This window comes from Poecile atricapillus, chromosome Z, assembly GCF_030490865.1.
Source record: "Poecile atricapillus isolate bPoeAtr1 chromosome Z, bPoeAtr1.hap1, whole genome shotgun sequence".
NCBI lineage: Eukaryota > Metazoa > Chordata > Aves > Passeriformes > Paridae > Poecile > Poecile atricapillus.
In genome coordinates, this window is record NC_081289.1 from 6,817,633 (window position 1) to 6,839,620 (window position 21,988).

General features: G+C 47.2%; 1 protein-coding gene across 2 annotated transcripts in view; it reads right to left on the reverse strand.

The window, feature by feature from the left end:
• LOC131573015 (FERM domain-containing protein 4A-like) overlaps positions 1 to 21,988 on the reverse strand; it is a 176,617-nt gene that overhangs the window by 137,202 nt on the left and 17,427 nt on the right. The window contains exon 1 of one of the 2 annotated variants that reach the window (XM_058826576.1): positions 6,367 to 6,485. The exons of the other annotated variant lie outside the window; for it this stretch is intronic. The gene's annotated coding sequence lies outside the window, so the exon portion shown is untranslated. Of the gene's footprint in view, positions 1 to 6,366; positions 6,486 to 21,988 lie in introns of those variants that run through there. 2 annotated transcript variants of the gene reach the window in all.

Genomic DNA, 21,988 nt, shown 5'->3' on the forward strand with positions numbered 1-21,988 from the left:
GAAACTAATGTGATTTGCTGGAGAAAAAAAAAATCAATATGGGTTCATAGAAAGATGACCAAAGCGACCCAAGGCAGTGGAAGTGATAGTATGTGTGAAATATTTTTAAAGGACAAATTAAGATTTATGGCTTGAAGCGTCCTTTTAGTGCTCATTGAGTGTTTTGTATCTACTGTATCACTAAGCCTTGGGAGGTGTGAGTGGTGCTGGCCTGATCAATGGAGCCAAGGCACTGGGCAGTGCATCACTCAGGAGCTGTAACAGAGTGGGTCAATAGAGAGCACTGAGCACTGTTAATATATAACACATAATAGAAAACACACTTACAAAAGTCATTCCAGATGTGAAAGAAAAAAAAAAAAGGCAAAATGTTAATCTGTGTATAGAACTGTTGCTTTGTTTTGTTTTGTTTTGTTTTTTTCCCTTCTTGTTGTGAATAACACTCCAAGAACTGATATGCTTCCAGTGGGAAAATATGTCACCAGGTTATTTCCAGCCACTGCTAATCAGCAGGTTTGACACACATTTGATGTCGAGAGGCAGGGCTGTGGCTGTGGTCAGGCTGGGCAGCCACCAGCAGCTCTGCCTGAACAGCAGCAGCTGACAGGGTCACTGCAGGGTGGGCATCATCCCCCAGCTGGGTTTCACAGGCAGGACAGGGTGAGATGCAGAGCACATTCAGATGACAAGCAGCTGACTCATCCTCAGAGATGCAGGTGTTTTCAGAAACCAGTCCTGCTTGCAGAAGTGTGGTTTGACCCTTTCTGCTCCCACTTTGCTCCTGAGTGCTTCCATTGCTGAGCAGGGCAGAGCTGGGGCTGCAAGGCTGGGACATCTCCCATGGGCTCTGCCTGCACACCCTGGATGAGGGGTATGAAGGGGTCCAACCTGCCTTCTCCAGTCCTGACAGCTCCTGATGCTCAGCATTTGTCTGTCTGGTGAGGACTAGAACTCAGACTAGCCCCACTCAGGGCTCAGGCAGGGAAAACTACACTGTCCCGTACTTTTATACCCCCATTCACTACCTGACTAATGCCAGGATATTGCATCACCTGTATTGAGAATTCTTTGGCTACTGGTGCAGCAAGACCAGGTCACCTCTGCATCAGGGCATCTCATGACATGCTAAATATGGACAGTCTGTAACCTCTGCATAGGAGAGACCTGGAATAAACACCTCAATACAAAGCTGTTTTCTACCATATACCTCTGCTTTTTAAGAGTCAGGGAAGGATATTCCTTTCTGGAACTAAACTCAGAAGCTCTTTAGTACTATGAAGAACAAATGCAAAATGGGAAGAGAAGAGGGAACAGCCTGATGCAGTGTCTGCAAACTCAGCAGCTGGATCTGATACCCCTGAGCCCTGACCTCCAAGGATTCAATAGATTCAATACTCATTTTGGAGCAACCTTCTTCCATGTACAGAATTAGCTGTGCCTGTGAGAGGGGACCACCACTGGATTTGCATATTTCACCCAGCACTGACACTCCCAGAACATTTCAGACGGCACGCTCCATGGTGCAACATGAAGGCAAAGCAGACTCAGTGCTTCCTGGCAGTTCTCCCTGGTCTTGGTGAGGAACAAGTCTCTTTTCCCAATTCCCATCACCTCCTGCAGCACAAGTCCAGGTCAAACCTTTAATGACTGCATAACCACCTCAGCAGGGATGCAAAGCATCCCAGGGAGCCCAGACCACTTCAGATAGAACTTTTTTCTCTTTTGGATTTTGCAGTTCAGAATTGCATAAGATGGTGTAAGTCACCCTCCAAATTTATTTTCCAGCATGCTTCCACACTGGGGGAGGATGTGTGTGTGCACAAAGGAAGCACTGTGTTTGATTACACATCCCCTAAATCATCCCTGTCCCCTTGCGTGTCCCGTTTCACCAGGAAATGAGTGTGTGAGCACACACGTGGCAGCCACGTGTTGGGATGATGGGTATCTTCATAAAACCCAGGGTGGGGGTAGGCAGGAGAGACATTCCCCATGCACAGCAAGGACAAAACCATGTTTAAATGTGGAAAAAGCTCAATCCACACTCCCCTCTCTAGGACAGGTGCCACGTTTCAGTTTCAGATTTTGTGCTGCCTTTCCAGGCTGCTCACTTGATGCGGCAGCTTTCCATCCCTTGCTTGTCCTGTATAAACCCAGGGTCAGCCTGTGGCTGCTTCACTATCTGCAAAGCACTTCCCTGTGTGAAATATTTCAGCTGGGGAGGACGGGATGCCAGCAGTGCTTACAGCATGTGTGGTACAGCTGCAGCCACGTTCAATCCCACACGGCCAGGAAACCCAAACAAGGGTGGGTTTATTTTGATTGGGAGATTTGGAGACTTCTAAGAAGAAAAATAAATAAATAATCTAAACACTAGAGCCTGAGACTAATGAGTTGGCAAGCCCAACATCCATTGTCAAAATGTTAGGCGTTATGTGTGGAAGTGTACATACAAAAGGATTTCTCTAGCCAAAATGGGAATATCGACCTCTTTTTGGTTCGTAGCTTTTCAGGAGATTTTCATTGGACCTTTTTATAGTGAATTTAAATAAGAAAAAGTCAACTTGCCTACCTTTTTTTCCACCTCAATGACTTCCCAAAGATTAATACACTAAATCACACCTCATCCCACCAGTGCAGGCAGAGGGTGAAAAGATCATTTAGCTACCCACTAGAGCTATTTTCCTGAGAGTGGGGATGCAGAAACTGTTCCACACCACAGAAAAATGTCACAGAGAAGCTCAGGACAACAGCAGAAATATTTTCTGTTAGGAAAGGAGCAAAGCTGGTTGCAAGCAAGAACATTGTTGGTGGCACTGGAAATCTGATGGTCCCACCTCCTCTGGCCTCCTCTCTTTAAGTCTGGGCAAGGGCTGAAATCCCACCTCACCCCACAGAGAGGCACCCAGGGTATCTGGTACCAGACTTGGGCCCTCAGAGGACACAGCCATGAAGCAGAGGTGCACTGGTAAGGGGAGGTACATCAGGGTCTTCTAGTTTTTTTGGCAGGCACACTATGGGAGCCAAACACTGGCAAGGAGTAAACCCTCAGGCTGACATCAACTCGCGAGTAGGTGGAGAGCAAAGGTGACTTGGAGAAGAGGAGACAGGATCAAAACTTGTGTGCTTGCAATTCATCAACATGAAAGTGCTCCCAGAAGCTCAGAACTGATCAAATATCTGTCTGGGGTCCTCTCTCAGTGTCAGATCAGAGAGAAAAGTAATCAAAGCCATTTTTGGTCCTTGACAAGGTTCATCCCCAGAAAAGAAGACAGAGGCTCCAACTCATTGTGCAGCCTCACAAAATTGTGGCTTTCTAGGACATGGCACATACTGAGATTTACAGGAGGGCTAGGGATTAAGTTTTTGTAAATCTGGGATGGGAGCAGAAGAATTATCAGTGGATGTTGTCAGTTGCAGTGGTCCCTGAGGCTGTGCTGGGCAATGCACTGCTGACTTAGGGAACCTGAGAGAGGCTGGGACTACCTGGGATTTGGAGCTGGAGGAGGTTTGTAAGCAATTCCATCACAGCTTAACCTTGTCAGACCTTGCTGCCTGCTGGGCTGCCATGCTCTGCTTGCACTGGGCTGCAGGGCAATTCTCTCCTCCAGATGCTGGAAGGAGCAAGCCAGCAAGGATAACTGGAGACTGGCATTGCTGAGTGACCTTGGGAGCCAGCTGTGCACCTCATCCTGTGATGGAGCATGGGGATCCCAGGGAGCCACTGTTACCTGCTCTTATGGCTGACCCCATAGCACACTCCCCCCACCCCCAGCTCCCCAAGAGACGGGCATCTGTGGGATGGCTCCCAACTAGATGGAGATTCTGGGTGCAGGTCAGAGAACCAGGAACCTTGATTTCCTCAAACACAGAGTGTTTTAAGTAAAAGACACCCAATTTTCCTGAGAGCTGAGCCCAAGTGTGGCCCTGTGCGTGACAGCAGCCTTTGCTTGTCCCAGCAATCCAGCTGACAAGAAGTGGGTCATACAGTGCCTTTCTGCATCTTCAGGGGACACCACTAAGCTCTGACCCCAAATTTGGTTAATGCTGGATCAGCACACTCCTTAATACCCTCTCCACGTGTCATCCCTCTTGCAGTGCATGACCCTTCCATCACCGTCCTAACAGACTGCAGCTTGAGACTTCTGTGACTCCCAGTCCCTTTCCAATTCTCCCTAATACTGTGTTTTCTGCTTCATCCATACTTTTTAATTTGGCTTTGCTGTTCAGCTGCACTCAAAACTGATTCAAGCCTTCTGCTATTACTCACAGAGTAACAGTAGCAACAAAGAGGGTATGTACCACTGTAATTATACATGATGTGTAGGACCAGATTCCGTGACTTGGGAAGTCTTCCCCAGTCTTATGTCCTTCTTAACAACACCCAGTGCACTAGCTGAACCTCTTGACACGGCTAAATAGTTTGACAGGATCTCTCTCTGCACCAAGTGGTGCTGCATTGGGCCCTGAGCAACCCAATGCTGTGACCACAGGTATCATCGAATATTAAGCTACATTTTTAATGCAATAACCAGTTAAGAAATGCAACAACAGGATCACCAGAAGTAGTCTAAAAGGAGATAAGAGTAGCTTGCCCAAAAGGGTTGTGAGTGGCTCACTGGTGCATCTATGCTCAAATAACAGCAGAGATCCTGTATTTTTAGCCTGGGCATTTAAAACAAAAAATTACCTAAGAAAAAAGTATGTATTTTCCACGTGCATAAATCCACATCCTATTCTCCACTGGTGCACTCCTCCCTTCTGTGGAAGCTGATCATAGAGCATGATGGATGAGCAATGCTAACTCCTTCAGCCTGTTTGGTCCACTGAGGGACACAGCTGACCTTAGCAGCAGCACAAGGTGGTACTGAGCTGAAGACCCTTCAAAATATCCCCTCTTGTACCAAGAAGCAATAAATCTGTACCTCCTCATGCTTCTGCCACAGTCCCCTTGCTCAGCAGCACAGCTGGGCTGCAGAAACCACCCCACGAGCAGCTCACCCTCCTGCACAGAATGGCACATACCTGCCTGGCTTAAAAAACACCTTCCAATATTAATATTTGAAAGAGAACAGGCTACCTGTAACTCGTGCCAGGAAGGCCGAGCCAAGCAGCTCTGAGCCACCGAGCCGAGCTGGCACACCCGGCCAGGCAGCATCGTGGTCCCAGTGAGTGTGCAGGCAGCAGCCCTCCGGCGGGGCCTCTGCTATCACCCCAAGGAGAAAGGGATCAGCCGGATGGGTTTAGCTCCACCGGGAATTCTCTGGTGCCTGGCAGGCAATTCTAGGCAGGGAAGATGGCACAGACACCCACGCCCGAACACAGTCCCCTCCATGCATGGGTGGGGGATGCGCATCAGACCCCGGGCGCCAATCTAGAGGAAAGGGGCTCCCAGACACCCCGATATCCATCTGGCCCTGGCAGAGCAGGATCCAAGCTCTCCCGATACCGGAGGCACGGGGAAAGCCCGGTTCAGCCGAGCCCAGGAGGTGCAGCGCGCCGGCACAGGCACCACACCCCCTTCGCCGGTGGAGAGGACAGCGGTGCCGGCGTTTTTGTTCAGGACAATGTTCTAAAATCCCAAACCAAACCAACAAGCTGGGAGTTCAGCTTTCCCTGCGACCTGACTCGCCTGGGAGAGATTTGCTAGATCGCTCCGCATCTGTGTGTGCTGTATTGCTAAACCGCTGCCAGGGCTATTATTAGAAACAATTGTCTCCCGTGGAAATTTTATAGAGAGGTTTGAAACAACTTTTCTCCAGCCCTCCCCAGCAGCCAGCGGCTGACAATGCGGCCAAGAGCCCTCCTTAGGCGGAGGAGTCGGGCAAGGCGTGCAGATGCACTCCCGTACAGTTGGAAGCAGAGCTGTACATTTGTCTTTTCTAGCCCTGAATCTGGAGCAACTTTTCCATTCCAGACTCAGGGAAAGGTGCACAGGGGAAAGGAAAAAGAAGCGGGGGGCTTTCCCCTTAGCGAAGCCCCCGGCTCTGCATTAAACTTGCTGCAGCCATTTGGGAAGGGAAGGAGCAGTCCATCTTGGCAGTCAGTGGGGACAGGCAGACAGATTGCTTGGGAAGGGGGGAAGGAATCACAGCACCGGCTTCTCTCTCCCCCCGCACACACCGTCTCCTTCCCCCAGCCGCCGCGCTCGGCTCCGTTACTCGCCCACCGAATTCAAGGGTTTGGGGATTTTTGATTTTTAAGGACAGGCAAAGCAGCTGCTGCCCACATTTCTCTCCGTTTGAGGTAAATGGAGGGAGGGGGCGTGTAGCAGCCCTCACACTGCGGCTGGGCTTTCCCCGGGGGCCGGGGCTGGAAGGGGAGCCCCGGCCGGCCTCGCCTCCCCTCCGCAGACAAAGACCCCGTTACCTTCTCCCGCTGCCTGGGCGGCCCCGGCGGCCCCTCAGCTCCGAGCCCGGGGCGAGCGCATCCCCTCGGCACGGCGTCTCCAGGCCGCGGCTCTACCGCCCCGCATCCATCGCCCGCCTCTCCGCCGCGGGGTGCGCGGGATGCGCGGCCCTTCCCTCCGCTCCCGGCCGCTCCTAGGGCCGTCCCATCCTCCCTGCCGGGATGACGGAACCCTCCTTTCCCCCTTCTTCTTCCCTTTCCCCGCCTGCCGGCCCCCGGCGCCCGGCTCCTGCGCGGCCGCTGCCGCGCTGCGAGGCTGAGAGGCAGAGCCGGGGAGGGAGGAGGAGGAGGAGGAGGGGGAGGAAGGAGGAGGAAGGAGGGAGGAGGGCAGCGAGCAGCAGTTGGCGCTGGGTCATGTGAAACAGATGAACCTGGCTCGGGCCTGCCGACATCTGGGCTCCCCATCGCCTCTGGGGGGCGGATGAAGGGATGAAGGGATGGAAGGACGCGGGGAGAAGGGGTGCGGGGTGGCGGTATTCACCCCCCTGCCCACGCGTGCACACCTTGAGATGATAACGAGAGGGGCGAGAGCAGCGGGGATGCTCTGAATAGAGCCCCGGCTGGAGGAAGAGAAGGGCAGCACGGGCCGCGAGCACCCATGGGGCTGGAGACAGAGCAGCTCCTGCCAGACTGAAGCCCTAGGAAATAGGACAGCCTCCCTTCTGGTGATTTTCCCCCCTGGTCCTGGCTGGGTGAAGGGTGCAGTTTGTGATGGTGTAAATCAGGGGGGATGCTGCCCAGCAATAGAAAATCTCTAGACATTGCATTAGAGTAGCTCTCTTGCAAGCGTGTCACTATTAAATAATTAGATCAGTCAAGAAAGACAGTATGTGTGTAGGCCTCCAAAAAGTGCTGATTTATTGATTTAAACGTGCACAGCATGAAGCACCCACACCATGATGCCTACAGGTAAAGCTCTGACTTGTTCCACTGCTTCCCCCCCCCCCCCCATCAGTCTTTGGGACTGGGGTTATTCTCACTGGGTAACACCAGAGGCAGCTGCTGTGCCATGCTCTGGAATATACTGGCTGTGAAGAGGTTTGCTTTGGGAGGAGAGGTGTGGAGGTGAGCACTTTCTTTCATTTGTTTTCAGCTGGTTTTCATGCCACCACAAGGATGCTCATGGTGAGGGCGGATCTGGAACTTACACAGGATACAGGAAATTTCCCTCTTTGCCCCATAAAAAGGTAATGAAGTCACTCTTCTGACATGGTGGTGTGAAGGAGCAGGATGTCTCATTTTAACTGGGGATGTTGCTGGGTTTGATTTGCTGTCAGACTCAAAGTCAAGACCGTAAGTCTTCATGTACTCTCTGGTCAAAAAGGGGCCAGTGGGCTGCAAAGTCCTGGATAAAATAACCAAATGCTAGAGCACAAGCACAGTTCCCTCTCCTGTTTTTAAGGGCACAGGTATAAACACAGAGCTGTGTATGCAGCCCCAGGCAGGCTCACCCATCCAGCTCACTCTACCCAAGGGGATGGCTTTGATTAAGGGGATAAATATTGAGGCAGTTGTGACCGCTGGCTGCTGAGGGTTAAGACCAAGTAGCTAAGGTGACCCAGCTCTGCTCTGGAGGCGATCCCAAGGTCAGTACAGAGGGGCAAGAGGCAGCAAAGGTATCCATCCCTGCTCCAGGAAATGCAGGGTGACCATGGCTCCATTGCAAGGTGAAGATTGTGGTTTTATGGGTTCATCTAATCCACATGTACATCCAGCTGCTGAAGTAACCCTGAGGGGCAAACCACCAGAACACAAACTGCAAAACCTCCTGGAATTTTAAAACTACTAATTTCAGAAAAAGGCAAAACTGCAAGGTTGCCTCCCAAATACTGTTAGGTTCTTCAACAGAGATCACAATGTATCTCAAGCAGGTTCTGTCTGCAGGGCTGAAGAAGAGCAGGAACCCCAGCAGTGATTCAGTCCTGACCCTGATTAGAACTAGCAAGGAAAAATCGCCTTCCCACATGGATTTTCAGTGAAATAGGAGGTAAAGCTGCCTCAAAGGTGCACTCACCATACAGGTGCCTGCCTGTTGCTGTCTAGGAGTGTGCCAAAGCCATGGACTTTGCCCTTGGAGTAGGATGATCCTTCAACTAGCAAAGCCTCCAGACAGTTTCCCCACCTTTTCTCTGTGGCATGCATTTCTCCTGGCAGGATCTGCCTCCTACCCAGAGCAGACCCAGCATGTAGGGCAGCTTGATTCACCTAGTGAAAAAAGAGCTCTCCTGGTAGGTTAAATAAGCAGCAACAGAGACTGGAAGCCCCTGATTGAAAAGTAATTTTATTCATGCTTAGCAGCAAATCCTGGAAAACAAAGTTCCCTCTGCCCAAAATTGTACTGTTCAGCTTTCAGAGCAGGTGTAGGGAGTTTCATCACACTTAGCCTGAAATTACCAGCTATCTACAATAGTCCAGTCTCTTCCCTTGGCACAAAACAGGCATGGGTTTTGGAATACTTTGGAGACAGCAAGAGAGCATCTTTACTCATGCCACATGTTACAGTGGGGTGTGCCCAAACAGCAGTTGGACCCTTATACCTGTGAAATCTAAAGCTGCATCTTCCTTGTACCCTTTTTAAGGAGATGACCTCTCCTACCCATCCAAGGCCCCATGAACAACACTTACCCAAAAGGAAGTGCTTAACATTTCCTGCAATGGTGGGAGATATTCCTGCTACATTTCCTTTATCCTCTAATTAATGAAACAATGTTTTTAATAAAAATAAGTTGCTTGTCTAGGTGAAGATAACATCCTCTAGGTACCTGATGAAGTTAACAAAACTCTTAGAAATGGGAACTGTTTCTTATAATGTGGAAAGACAGTGGAGTATTGTCCTTGCCAATGATATGACATGATATGATATGATAACTCACCCAGAAAGAGTGGTTTTTCCCTAGAAGTGGACAAGGATTTTGCCCCAGCTCTTCTCATTTATTATTGCACCCTTCTTTCCTAGGAAAACTGGCCAGATCTGGGTTTCCTCTCTGGTAAAAATGTCATTCATCTCATTCACATTCCTCTGTAAATTTCCCAGTTAGCAGCAGCAGCGGCAGCAGCAGCAGCAGTAGCAGCAGCAGCAGCAGCAGCAGCAGCAGCAGCAGCAGTAGCAGAAGTCCTGTTCTTCAAGAAAGTTCCATAATTTCACAAGGTCTCTGGAGCTGGCACTATCCAAACAATACACCCTGGTAGCAAACATCCAGTCTGGAGGCAGCAAAGCTGCTGTCATTGCAATGATTAGAAGCAGGGAATGGCCACAACTCTTCCAAGCTGGTTCCCATCACGGCAAGTCCCAAAAACAGAACAGTAACCCACTTACTTAACTCTGACATACACAAAATCCAGCTTCCAGCAACCAGTGCCAAAATAAAAACATGCTGATTCCTTTGTCTTGCTCCTGATTATAAAGCTAGGAGGAAACACCATGGCCTTGTGCTGGAGAATTACTGTTGACAATTCATTCCCACTCTTGTTAGCAAAGATTAAAGAACCAAAATACTTTACAGGGAATGTGGTGATAGGACTGTGGGTGCCATCAGAATGTGTGAGCTGTTACATGAACATTTCTAGTAGTTTCAGAAAAGCTTAATGAGTACTGTCTACACTCAGAACTGCATTAATTAGCACTAACAGGCTGGACGAGATGTCGTGTCACGAAGTAATATTCACACTTACTCCATGATTTGCATCCATAAGAGGTGCAGTGCTTTACAAAAGTCAATGCCATTTCCCCCATATGGTACATCTGAAACCCATGGAAGGTGAGGAAAATGCTTTCAAAGAACATTCAGGATTTGCTGAAGGTGTCTAACTGCCTGCCTCCCTGTGGTCTATTGCACAACTCTTAACTCATAATATTTGAGTGGCAATAAAATATTAAAAAGCCTCAAAACTTAAAAAGCAACATGGGCCGAAGTAACTTGGGAGCTGAAATCCATTTCCAGAGATGTTATAAGCTGTTAGGCACATGAATTTCACTGTAAATCAATGCAGCTGACTTACTGTAGCCTTGACAAGGGTCAGCTTGACCTAGAAAATGAAATGTCAGGTTAGCCTATGGGTTAATTCACGTGGTCCCTCTGAAATCCGTGGTATAGAATGGTCTTACTGCTCATGAGCTCTGATGTAGTTTGGCTGGAGAAGAAGTAATGGCGTCACCTCTTTTCATCTGAAACAATCTGTATCCTCCCCTCACTGAACAGACCTCAATATCAGGAGGTAGAAAAGAGACTGATGTGACCCAGTTGGTCACTCAAGCCACCAGGCTGCCCTCACCCCCTTCCATGGACCAACAAAAAAGAGATGGAGGGTTATGTGTAACACCACCAAGCCTGCCCCCATCACTCTGTTTTCCACTGTAACAGGTTTTGATGAGTTGTGACCTTGTGACAATTCATGCTGAGGACTTTGGACACCAGGTGGAAACCACAGGGATCTCATTCAAAAAAGTAAAATGCAATTACTCAGAGCAGGACCTGACTCGTAACTGGGTCTGGACCTGTAAACCATGGGAGATTGGGCACATGCAACACCAACTGTCATGGCACAGCACACTTCTGACCGGAACGATCTCCAGATTTACTGGGTGAACCACGAGATGTTTCTAGTTAAGCCTTTCATAGAAACACTTCCCTTCTGAGATGAACTGTGGGTGTTATTCCCATGTCATGCTTTCATTAATTTCCAGGACAATCCCTTAAGTAATTGGGGCACAAAAGGCAGGGGAAAGGGAGAAGCAGGACTTCAGCTTTAGACAAAATAAGCCTCCAGGGCGTCTGATTAATTTTCACACAGACTCTACTTAAAGGATCTCAGAGAGCTGAAGGGGGAAGGAAGCAGACCTCGACATTCCCAGAGAGCTGGTGCAATAAATCCTCCCTTCATTAGGCAAGGGAAGTGCATGCTGGCAGGATTATTATGCAGGAAAGCAAAGCTCGGTCCTCATGAGGCAGCTGAAACGGATGGAGGGGACAAGCCAAGTCCAGCTGGTTGTTGCATTGACCCTGGGCTGGCAAATCCTGCCTGCTGCCTCCAGCTCCAGCCTGGGGCTGGTGTGGAAAGGGACAGGAGTCACGTGTCACTCGCCTGTGTCCCAGTTAGCTCTGGGTAATCCTGGCATCTGAGAGGCCAAACAAAGCTCAAGTGTGCATAAGGGACCAAGGAGGAGCCGGGTGTGCCACCAGCCCTCCCAGGGTCACCCACGTCACCAAGTGATGCTGGGGAAAGGGGCCATTCTTGCAGTTCCTTTCTCTTTGCACCCACCTGGGTCTGGGACTGAGGAGAAGAAAGCAGGAAATCTTCCTGATGGAACATGGTGTGAGCCAGGCCTGTCCTTGTAGGAGGAATAGAAGGGATGAGGGATTCCACTCCTTGATGGAGTTCTCACAAATCCCTTCTCCCAGGGGGCAGAGGGGACACGTGCTTCCCTTTTCTTCAGAACTGAGCAAAGCTCTGCCTCAGAAACTTCTTCCCAGTCACAGAATATTGCTGTCTTCACCTGAAATGGCTTGAAAGCAAACCACTGTAAGAAGGAGCAGACATGGTGGGGGCCCCTTACAATCATAAAAAGGGATTGGTGTGGTGGGAGATGGAGAGGCCTTTCCTCTCCAGGGGAGAGGATAGGAATAGGGGAGGAATAGGAGCTCCAGAAGATGCTCATGGTGCTGGAAGAGAGCACTTTTTGGCTAGGGGAGACCTGAAGAGATGCTCTCAGACCACCAGCATGGCTCCAGTGGAGGCAAAAGTAAAATGCATCTTTTTTTTAATAAGAGAAAACCTCTTTCATTGAGAGGCAAGTGAACAGCCTCATCCATGCAGGGGAACTGCAGAGCAAATGGTGAGAGAATGGCAAGGACCTGAGAACAAGGCTGGAAAAAAGCAAAATTACTCTCCCCCACACCTTCCTCAGATGCTGCAGTCAACTGGTGCTGGTGAAAGTCAGCCAGAAGCCTTCTTTGATGCCAAAAGCCAGAACAGGTAATTGTGAAGGACATCAAATGAATCAGCTGAGAGAGCCAAGCCCAAAAATGTGCCTTCTGTTAGGCAAAATCTACATGTACTTCTGGCACTGAGCTACATAATGAAGTACTTTCGCACAGAGGAATAAATCAACATCATTCTTGTTTGTTTGGCTTTTTGTACTGAAATAGCCTTTGTACTTTGCATGATTTCAGATTTGAAGAATATTTTTGTAGTTTTACACTGCCTTCTACTGAGGATTGCAAAACTTACACCAGTTGGAAAAGCTTTCTATTTTATATTTTGCAGAAAATCCTGATAACATTTCAAAATGGCATTGAAATAATTATTAAAATATTTTTCTAAACAAATGTAGCAAAAATAAAAAGCCACTCAGACAATGTTTCAATGCATAACTGCAACCTTTGAAAAGGGCTCAGGAACTACTAAGGTGACACAGTAAAATGACAATTTTAGCAATTGAAATAAAAAATACTGCAAGCTTGATTTCCAATTTCTGTTACTTTTTGATTATACTATTTTATTTCTTCAAGTGTTTTTCTCTACTCCATTGCTTGGCCATCAAACAAAACCAGGGAAAGCTCCTGTAGGTGTTAGTAGGGGGTAGCCTGATTTCAGACACAGGTGTGGTTTTTCAGGTAACCTTTTCTTACTGAAAGTTTTCACTGTCTCTGTGAGGCAAGATCATTACCTCAGTTGAACAGATGGGAAAATGGAGTCATAGAGAGATCAATTTACCTGGGTTTGATCCTGTACCAAACTGGGCACAGAGAGAGAGACAGACGTAGGAATAAATCACAGGCCTTGTGACACCGAACCCTTTGTGCTGGCTCGAGACCCCTCTTCTTCCCCCAGCTAATGAATTGGTGATTAACAAAGGCTGCTCCATTTCTGACAGTTTTATCTGTGATTTCTACTTTACATTTTTTTAAATCTTTATGAGGCGATCCCCACAAAGAGAGAAAGGGAACAGAAAATAAATCTTGGAGCAAGTAAGCCCTCGTGTCATAAAAGTGCAGTGAACAGGTCTCATATGCCAGAAAATATTTATCTGACCAATAATGTTTGCATTTAGACCCAGCCAGTAACAAACACCCAAACTACATTTAATATGAAAACATTTTAAATGGGCTCATCTCTTCTAAATAAACACAGAACCAGTCATAATGGTGCTCTGCTAGAGCAGAGGCTCAGTATTACTTGATTTATTGTTTGAGTGCGATTGCTGCCTATCTGATGTCTTTGGGAGCATGGGCTTCTATTGCTCATCTGAAAACTATTTCCTTTTCATTACTGAGGCACACCAGGATAAACCCCAGCTCTCCTGATACCCTGTCCAGGGTGGTCACCACAAACACTATTAACCCTCAGCCAAGGAGACTGAAGGGTTTGAGTCGTTAATTTCACAAAGGCTGCTCATTTCCTCTCCATATACAGTGGTGGTCTGGTGTCTGAGCATCCCAGGGTCTCCATGGTTTGCAGCAACCTGTGATGTCCCTGTGATGCCTAAGTCTGTTTGCATGAGCCACACAGACCCAGAGCTGCTGAAGACCAGCCCTGAGAAGGGCAGGAGAGCCTGGAAGTGTCCCAGTGAAGGGAGCAGCCCTTGCTTGCTGCTGTTTGGGACATAAGAGTCTTGAGTATTGATGCCTCTTTGAAGACTCTTTATGTCTTTCATCTAATGACTGTAACAGGCCTTGCAGACATATATGAAGCTGTAGGGTAAGTGGCATAGATATCTTTCCCCCAAAATAAGAGATGAGGAACTGAAATGAATATGTCCTGGGGAAGTCTCAAACCACAGAGCCTCTGCATTAGAAGGGTGAACATCTTACCCTAGTTGCTGTGGCTTCAAAAATGCTCCCATCGCTCTGCCTATCATCCCCTGCTCCATTTTTGCAGAAAAGGATGGATCAGCGCTGATTCATAAAAAGTCATCATTATACATCTAATCCCCACTTTGAGAACATCTGTAGTGTCTGACACTACCTCAGAGGTGAGATGTGGGACTAGCACTGTAGTAGCAGCTTTTCCCCATGGCCACCTCGTCTGCTGGGAGTGAGAAACAGGAGTTATTTTGTTTCTGAAGACTGGTGAGCTCCACTGAACTTCCCAACTACCAAAACCCCAGTACCTGATGGCCACTATAATGGTAGTTTCTGCAGCTCTGTAGTGTTGTTGCAGTCTTTGGGCTAAGGAAAACTAGGTGCCTGTTTTTCAGATGGAAAAGGTTGTGATTATGGTTGAATCTGTTCTCTACCACCTATTTCTCAGTGACATTTCAGCTTGTATTGTCCCTCTGTCTTCACCTATAACCTGAGTTTAACCGTAACACACTTCTCTCTATCCTAAGAAGAGTGTGAAGTGTAACTCATTAAACCATGAGAAGTGACTAGAGATTTCAGACATAACACACAAATCATCTATTGTGATACTTTTTGCAGTGACTCTTTGGGCTTGTTTAATTCAAAATATGGAAAGAATTTTTATTCAGATTAGCTATAGCAGCATATTCCATTGGTCAGACAGGATACTTGGCAATTAATCTATACAACAAACTCACTAACATTTGTGGTTTGGCTTTGCAGAACATAGTGATAGTAACTGCACTCTTTGTTGATAAGATTTTGAGTACATTGAAAACATTTTCATATTAAGTGTGTTGGAAGGGCTGTTATTAAAGCAGTTGAACAGGCTTAAACACAGTCATGGTTAGTGAAATACACATTTTCAGGCAAAACAAGAATTTTTGCATTCTCATGGAATTGCTGTATGGGAGTAGGAGAGGAAATAAAACCCAAATGCCCCACAGTCCCTGGAGTTTGCAATCACTGCTTAACTGCAACTAAATACAAATAAACTGCACCTCCAAAATCGGGACAAACACTTGTATTGGGAGTTGACTGAATTCATACATTTTTTTTGCATTTTCAAGCTGTACAAGGGAACACCAATGAAAAAAAGGCTCTCCTGTGCCTTGTCTGCCCAGGATTGCTCCATTCCAGCACCATGGATGGTGGCAGGGCTGTCCTGCTCTCTGGGGACCAGGGCTTGGATGTCCTCACCTGAAGGGCAGGTGGCTGGAGTAGGGTCACACGTCCCCATTGGATTTGGACCATCTCAGAGGGGCAGTGATGCTCTTTCCCCACGGTAGCTCAGGCTCCTCGTTTAGAGCAATGCTGATTTCCTTGTCTCCTGGCTTGCAGATACTTCTGCCCCTCCTCCTCATCCCAGAGACAGCTGCCTTGCTGCAGTGACAGTGACCTTAGGGTCTGAGAGTGTAAGGTTGCCAAATCTCATGATAGATGACATTTTTCTGAAAACCTGCTCTTCTGGGTTGAATCCAGAAGATAAAGATGAATAGAGCCCAACTCTACGCATTTTATGAATTCCATTATTTTAAATCACTCTTAATATTTTTGAACCTTAGTAATTTTGAAAACAGAGTGTGCTCTGCTGGTTAGAGTCAAGAGAATTGTCTGATGTATTAGGATAAACTTTTTACTGTGTGGTGATGAATATTTGCATATGGAAGACTCTGTCCTAGTTCATTTTATAATGACAGTAACCAGTTTTCATATAATTTCTCTGGTTGTTGTTTTGTGAAGGGACTACTGTACTTGGAGGCTTCCAAAAGCTCAGCTGCCAGTTTCATGTGAAGGGAGGACTGAAATAAATGGGAAATAAATGAGAGAAAGATGAACAAAGCCAATAGTTAAGGGTCACAGCGGCAACTTCGTTGCAGGAGGAAAAACATTAATTAAATGTTCTTTCTCCATAACTTGCTTAGAAACACAGACTGAAAAGCTGACCTGGGTGGTCTTGTTTCAAAGGAGTTAAAGGAAAGATGTTTTCTTTGTGCAGAGGGGCCTGGAGGAATAGGCACAAGTTTTTCCTGCTGCAAGTGGGATAAAAGAGTCAAGTGTGGGAACAAGTGCTGGGAAGCAGAAAATGGGCAAAATGCAGCCTATAAAAGTGATCCTGGAAATCAGCAGTGCTGGCATCAATCAAAGAAGGCAAGCTGTTGGTGAGGGAGTGAGGGCTGGCAGTGGGATTTGTGCTGCTGATGACACAACACAGTGGCAGTGTCCCAGTGCCCAGGCTGGGACAAGCCTTCTCCTGGGCAGAGCTGTGCAGCATCAACCCAGGTGAATTGAACTGGGAAAACACAGTCATTAACTAAATGCTACCACCATCATCACTCTGAAAAATAATTGAGAATGGCAAAGTTCCCAATGCCTCCCAGTGCTCTCTACACAGGTCTCCCCCCATTTTGTACTCACTGTTTTTCCCCTTTTCCCTTTTTATGGCTGTTATTACTGGAATTATTGCTGTGCAAACAGGGTGTCTGTCTATGAGAAACACTGAAGTTACAGTTTCTCTCCTAGATGGCAGTGTAAATTATTACATGGGCTACCCTATAATCTTAGGTCATGTTCCACAGCAAGGTAATTGATTCCCAAGTCACTAAAGCTAACTAACATGGCTGTAAATCTAATGCTTGAGCAGTGTTTGCTATTTAAAAGTCAACATCTACAATAGTTACTACACTGCAATTACTGGAAAAATGCTGATTTGCTCTAGACTTGGAACAGAGAATAATTGCAGCCTCTCTTGAGACCTAGAGTGTGATAATTGGTGGTGAATGGTGGGTTTTTCCAGTGGTGATCACATAGGTTGTCTCTGTGGTTATTCCCAGAGCCCCTACAGCATCACTGCAGCTGCCAGTGCTGGGCTGGGTACTTCTACCAGCATGTGGCCAAAAAAAATAAACAAACCCTCTAGAAAGAGCACATGTTCTCAGATTTTGAGCTGGTGCAGACCTACAGTCGAGTCTGAGGATTGTGCCAGTACACAGAAATCTGCTGCCTTCTGCTGCCACTTCCTGAGTCAAGTGAGAAATCTCATGACCTCTGGATTCAGGCCTCTGGGCTACAGCCTACCTAGAAATAGGAAGGTTTTTCAAGTCATGTCACCAGATTTTTAACTTTTAAGGATGATGCACTGGATCTGTGTGCAGTGTACTCTGGCCTTGGATTCTCTAGAGCAATTGGGACAGTGTGCAGCAGCCACTGCTCTGCTTTTCAACCCCATGGGAAAAGCTCTGGAGATCAGGATGTGGCTGGTCCTTATGGTTTTCCATGCCACTATGTCCATGGGAGTGAGAACAATGTTACATGGCTCCCCCAAAGAACAAATATATCAGTTGTCAATGTTTCAGATGGTTATTTCAGCTAAAATACAGCCAACACTCAGACCTGGGGAGTGGAGACCCCATAACAGGCCGTTCTATTGCTGTCAGGAAAGGCAAGAACAATCCTTGAGAGCTGATTTCTGTAGCAGCTTACTAAATACTTTATATAGGGCTGTGCAAAATATCTGGTGGGAAATCTGGAAGTCTTCCCTTTTCATGGCTTTCACTATAAATTCCTCTTCCTGCTGATTTCCCCTTGCAGAGAAACAAGCAAGCCCAAGCAAATAAACAAGGCAATCCATAGGAAATACCCCATTTCCCTCTCATCCTTTTATTCCCTCAAAACAAAATCCTTAAACTGCTGGATGGCTGAGGACAGCTCTCTGCTTCTGACAAACAGAATCAAGAAGCTGCCACCTGCTTTGACGCTTCACTAGTTTTTTTTCCGAACTAGTGAAGAAAACTGATTTCTGCACTACCAAGCAACCAGGAACAAAATCACATAAAGGATGGTGCTGAATTGCACTGTCATTTTTATACACTTCCTGGCAGAAACAGCTACTATTACTACTACTACTACTAATAATAACAATAAACTAATAATAATGGTGGCAATAGTAATAATAGTAGTAATAGCAATAGCTTAGAAAAAAAATAATTTTTTTGACCCTGGAGTTGAATATAAATGAGTGCACAAGTTAAACACCAGCGTCCTCCTCACAGCATGGGCAGAGTTCTGTGCTGCTGTGACTGGGGATGGAGAGGGACACAGACATGGGCACAGGCTCTGTGTGGCAGGTCCCTGCAGGCTGCCTGCATGGGGACACCTTCCCTCCTTGCAGCACTTGTGACAGCTTGCACAAACTGAGACAACTCAAGTTAGAAGTAGGAAAGCAGTCTGGGGGAAAAGAAGAGGAGAGGGGGAAAAAACCCAAAAGAAAACCAGATGTAAAGAATATTTTTTAAAATGAGTCAGTTTAGCAGTGACTGTGTTTATACTGCAGCTGAGCATCATTGTACTTGTATAGTTGTTCATACATCTTTGTGCTAATGAGGTAATGAGTAACTAGTGTGCTGCAGGATGCTTTATTTCCACTGAACAACCCAAAACCTCTCAAAATGTTTGAAACCCAAAACCAAACATCTGGGATGCTTTGGGAATGGTGGTAAAAGAAGGAAAGTGAGCCTAGCATTCAGCCCTGTCCCCCTGGGAGCTGTCTGGGGTTTCACAAAGCACCTTTTCTTGGCTTTCCTGCACCCATGGACTGACAAATGAGTTCACTCAGCTCCCACTGGGTGAGCACGAGAGGAGCAGGAAGAGGCCCCTGCTGACCTTCATGCTGGGAAACAAAGAAAAAAAATACCTTTTACCCCCCATTATCCTGCAATTGTCTCTGCCCTCAAGGAGCACCAGGACCTGCCTTCTGACAGTGCTACCCTGCCATGCCTACCAAAAATCCTCCCTAAACCAAGATATCCACACAGAGCCAATGAGGGTCTGGGTGCTTAGGGTGAGACTGAAATGTTAAATACCGTGCTCATTTATTTATGAGTTCTTCAGCCTACAGTAACTAGAAGCAATAATTGGATTGTGCTCAGCATAGCTGGATTGATTTGCTACTTAATAAAACCAAGTCCTCTGTTTATAATGGCATCCCTAGAAACGAGGAGATCAGGTGAAAAATGCACTCAAAGTGCAATGCTAATGCTGAAAACTCACGTGGCTCTGGGTGCAGAGCAGGATCTCTGCCAGATGCAAATGTTGTACTGGCGACTGATAAACATGCACTTTGTGGCCTCCTGTGCCTTCCATGGAATATTTACCAACTTTGGCCAGCTGTTATTTAGTGTTTTGACAAAGGAGGCAGACACAGTGTATTTTTCCATAGTTTTCTGAAGGTTGTGGCTAACCCCCAGTGCAATCTGCAGTGGGCTCTGGTTGCCCCCAAGGGAAGAGTGGCATTTAGACTGAATGACAGAGCAGCACCAGGGAGCTGGCCTCCCCAAGCCCCTGTCTTCATCTGAAACAGAGCCTAAAGTTACATAAATATGACGAACCCAGCACTCACAGTGCAGCCTCCTGTGGATGGGTATCCATGCAGACAGGGCTGTTTCTTCAGTGCTGCCCCGTGTGCCTCACTGGCAGCTTGAGCAATGGAATGGGAGCAGGTGGATTGTGTCTTGTGGCTGCCCCCTTCTCCAACCAAGTGCCCTGGCACTACTGGCAGCAGCTTAAGGACCATAATTATGGCTACAGCATTGCTAAGGGGTGTTTGAGGATGCCAACCCCCTCTGGAGGCATAAAAATAACCCAGCTTTCCACAGGTTTTGCCTTTTTTGAGCAACCATGTTATAGCTCTGACTCTTTCCTGAGCTTGCAGCTGTGGAAACCCAAAGACACCCAAGACACCCAAGACACTCAAAGACACTGGGTACCCAAAGACACCCAAGGCTTCCTGGGGAATGATACCTGTGAGGATGGCTGCAAAAAAAAGTCACTGCAAAAAGTGCTTTTGCTTCTGCTTTGCATCCAGCATTGTCCAGGCAGGAGGAGCTGGCCCTGGATTTTGGGTGCTAAGTGGGTACAGAAGATGCTTGAGAAAGGGCACATTTCTCCTCTGAGCTATAGCATCCAGACCTTTTGCTGGACCCTACTGTAATCACACAATCACAGACTCAGTGAGATTGGAAAAGGCCTCTGAGATCATCAAGTCCAACCTATGACCAAGCTCCACCTTGTCAACCAGACCATGGCACTGAGTGCCATGTTCAGGCTTTCCTTAAACTCCTTCAGGATGGTGACTCCATCACCTCCTTGGGCAGTGCATTCCAATGTCTAATTACCTCTTCTGTGAAGAAATTCATCCCACTGTCCAACTTGAACCTCCCCTAGCACACCTTAAGACCATTTCCTCTCCTGCTGTCACTTGCTGCCTGGGAGAGGAGTCCAGCCCCCACCTGGTTGCAACCTCCTTTCAGGTAGTTATAGAGAGTGATAAGATCACTGAGCCTCCTTTTCTGCAGGATAAAAGATCAGCAATGTACTAAACTAAAAATACAATCCCCATTTAGGCAGTGACCTGTACTGAGCCTGCTGTTGTGCTCAGTATGGCAGATGCAAGGTGCTGTCAGCGGGGTCTGTCAAAATCAGTTTGCAACAGCATGAATTTAGAGAATGTTTTCATTTCTCTTTCTGTAGTCTCTAGTAATTAATGGCTTACTATTATAATATAATTATGATATATAATTATCAACAGCCTGATGAGCTAGAAGGGATTAAAGCAAGATTCTGCTGAACATGGTAGATTTTGGTTGGAAGATCGGGCCTGAATGTCCACACATCTAAACATGCTGCCACATGAAATGTAAAGTGTTTGGTGCCTGGTGCTCCCCTGGTGCAGTGCTGAGGGACCTTGTGCCAAATGTCACATTTAGGCAAACAGAGATTTTAGCTCAGCTCAAATGGATACTCAGGGTTGCATTAACTTGAGGTAACTCATTTGGGGTCATGTGCAAGTAAATGCTGAATCCCAGGTGCTGAGAAACCAACCTCACTTTTCTGAAGTGTTTGAATAGTTTTTTTTTACTGGTATCTCCATTCCTGGCACAACAACGAATGTCCTAACCCAGAACCCACCTTTCCCTCCTTGAACATGCCCACAGAATAAAACCAAAGTTTGCTGCAAGAAGGTTGGAATCTTGCTTGTTTCAAGGACTCTTCCCCATACACATGTATATGTTTATGTCAAAATTAATGCATATTTGTTGCTCTAGTGACAGATGTATTTCAGTGAGAACTAGGGCTGGTAGGTGACCATGCTGAAGGGATTTTGAAGGCAATCCTGAAGGTGCTGTGCATTATGTACCATCATCAATTAGTAAGACTTTATGCATCCAGGATGAGTAGAGTTACCCAGCTGCAATAGATTGTGTTTGGGGTGTTTGAAGCTGTGTGACTGCTGTCCCACATCCCCACTTGGCTATCCTCAGTACTGAAGGAACAAGGGAGAAACCCCCGAGAGAAAAACTCCAGATTATTCACTGAATGACAGCATGTCACCAAACAAAAAGAGAAAGCATGAAAAGCAGGTCATGCCTGTCATCCCCAGTGCGAATCCCCTCTGATGCTGACAGCCCTCGTTTCATGATTTACGCAGCCAGCTCCCCTTCCTTGAGGGATAATTAACAGCCAGGCTCGGCGATGTCTGACCGGGATCTCTGCCCCATGGTCACCCACACTGGGTCACAGATGTCCTGCCAGTGCTGGAGGAGGAGGACCCTGCCCTGGGGAAGGGTCTCCAGATGATGCAAGGGTCTCCTGCCATGCACCAGCTTCCTCTGCTTTATTGGCCAGGGTGGAAAGAAATAGGGACATCACACAAAAACACTATCCCAGTGTTAATAAAACAGGTA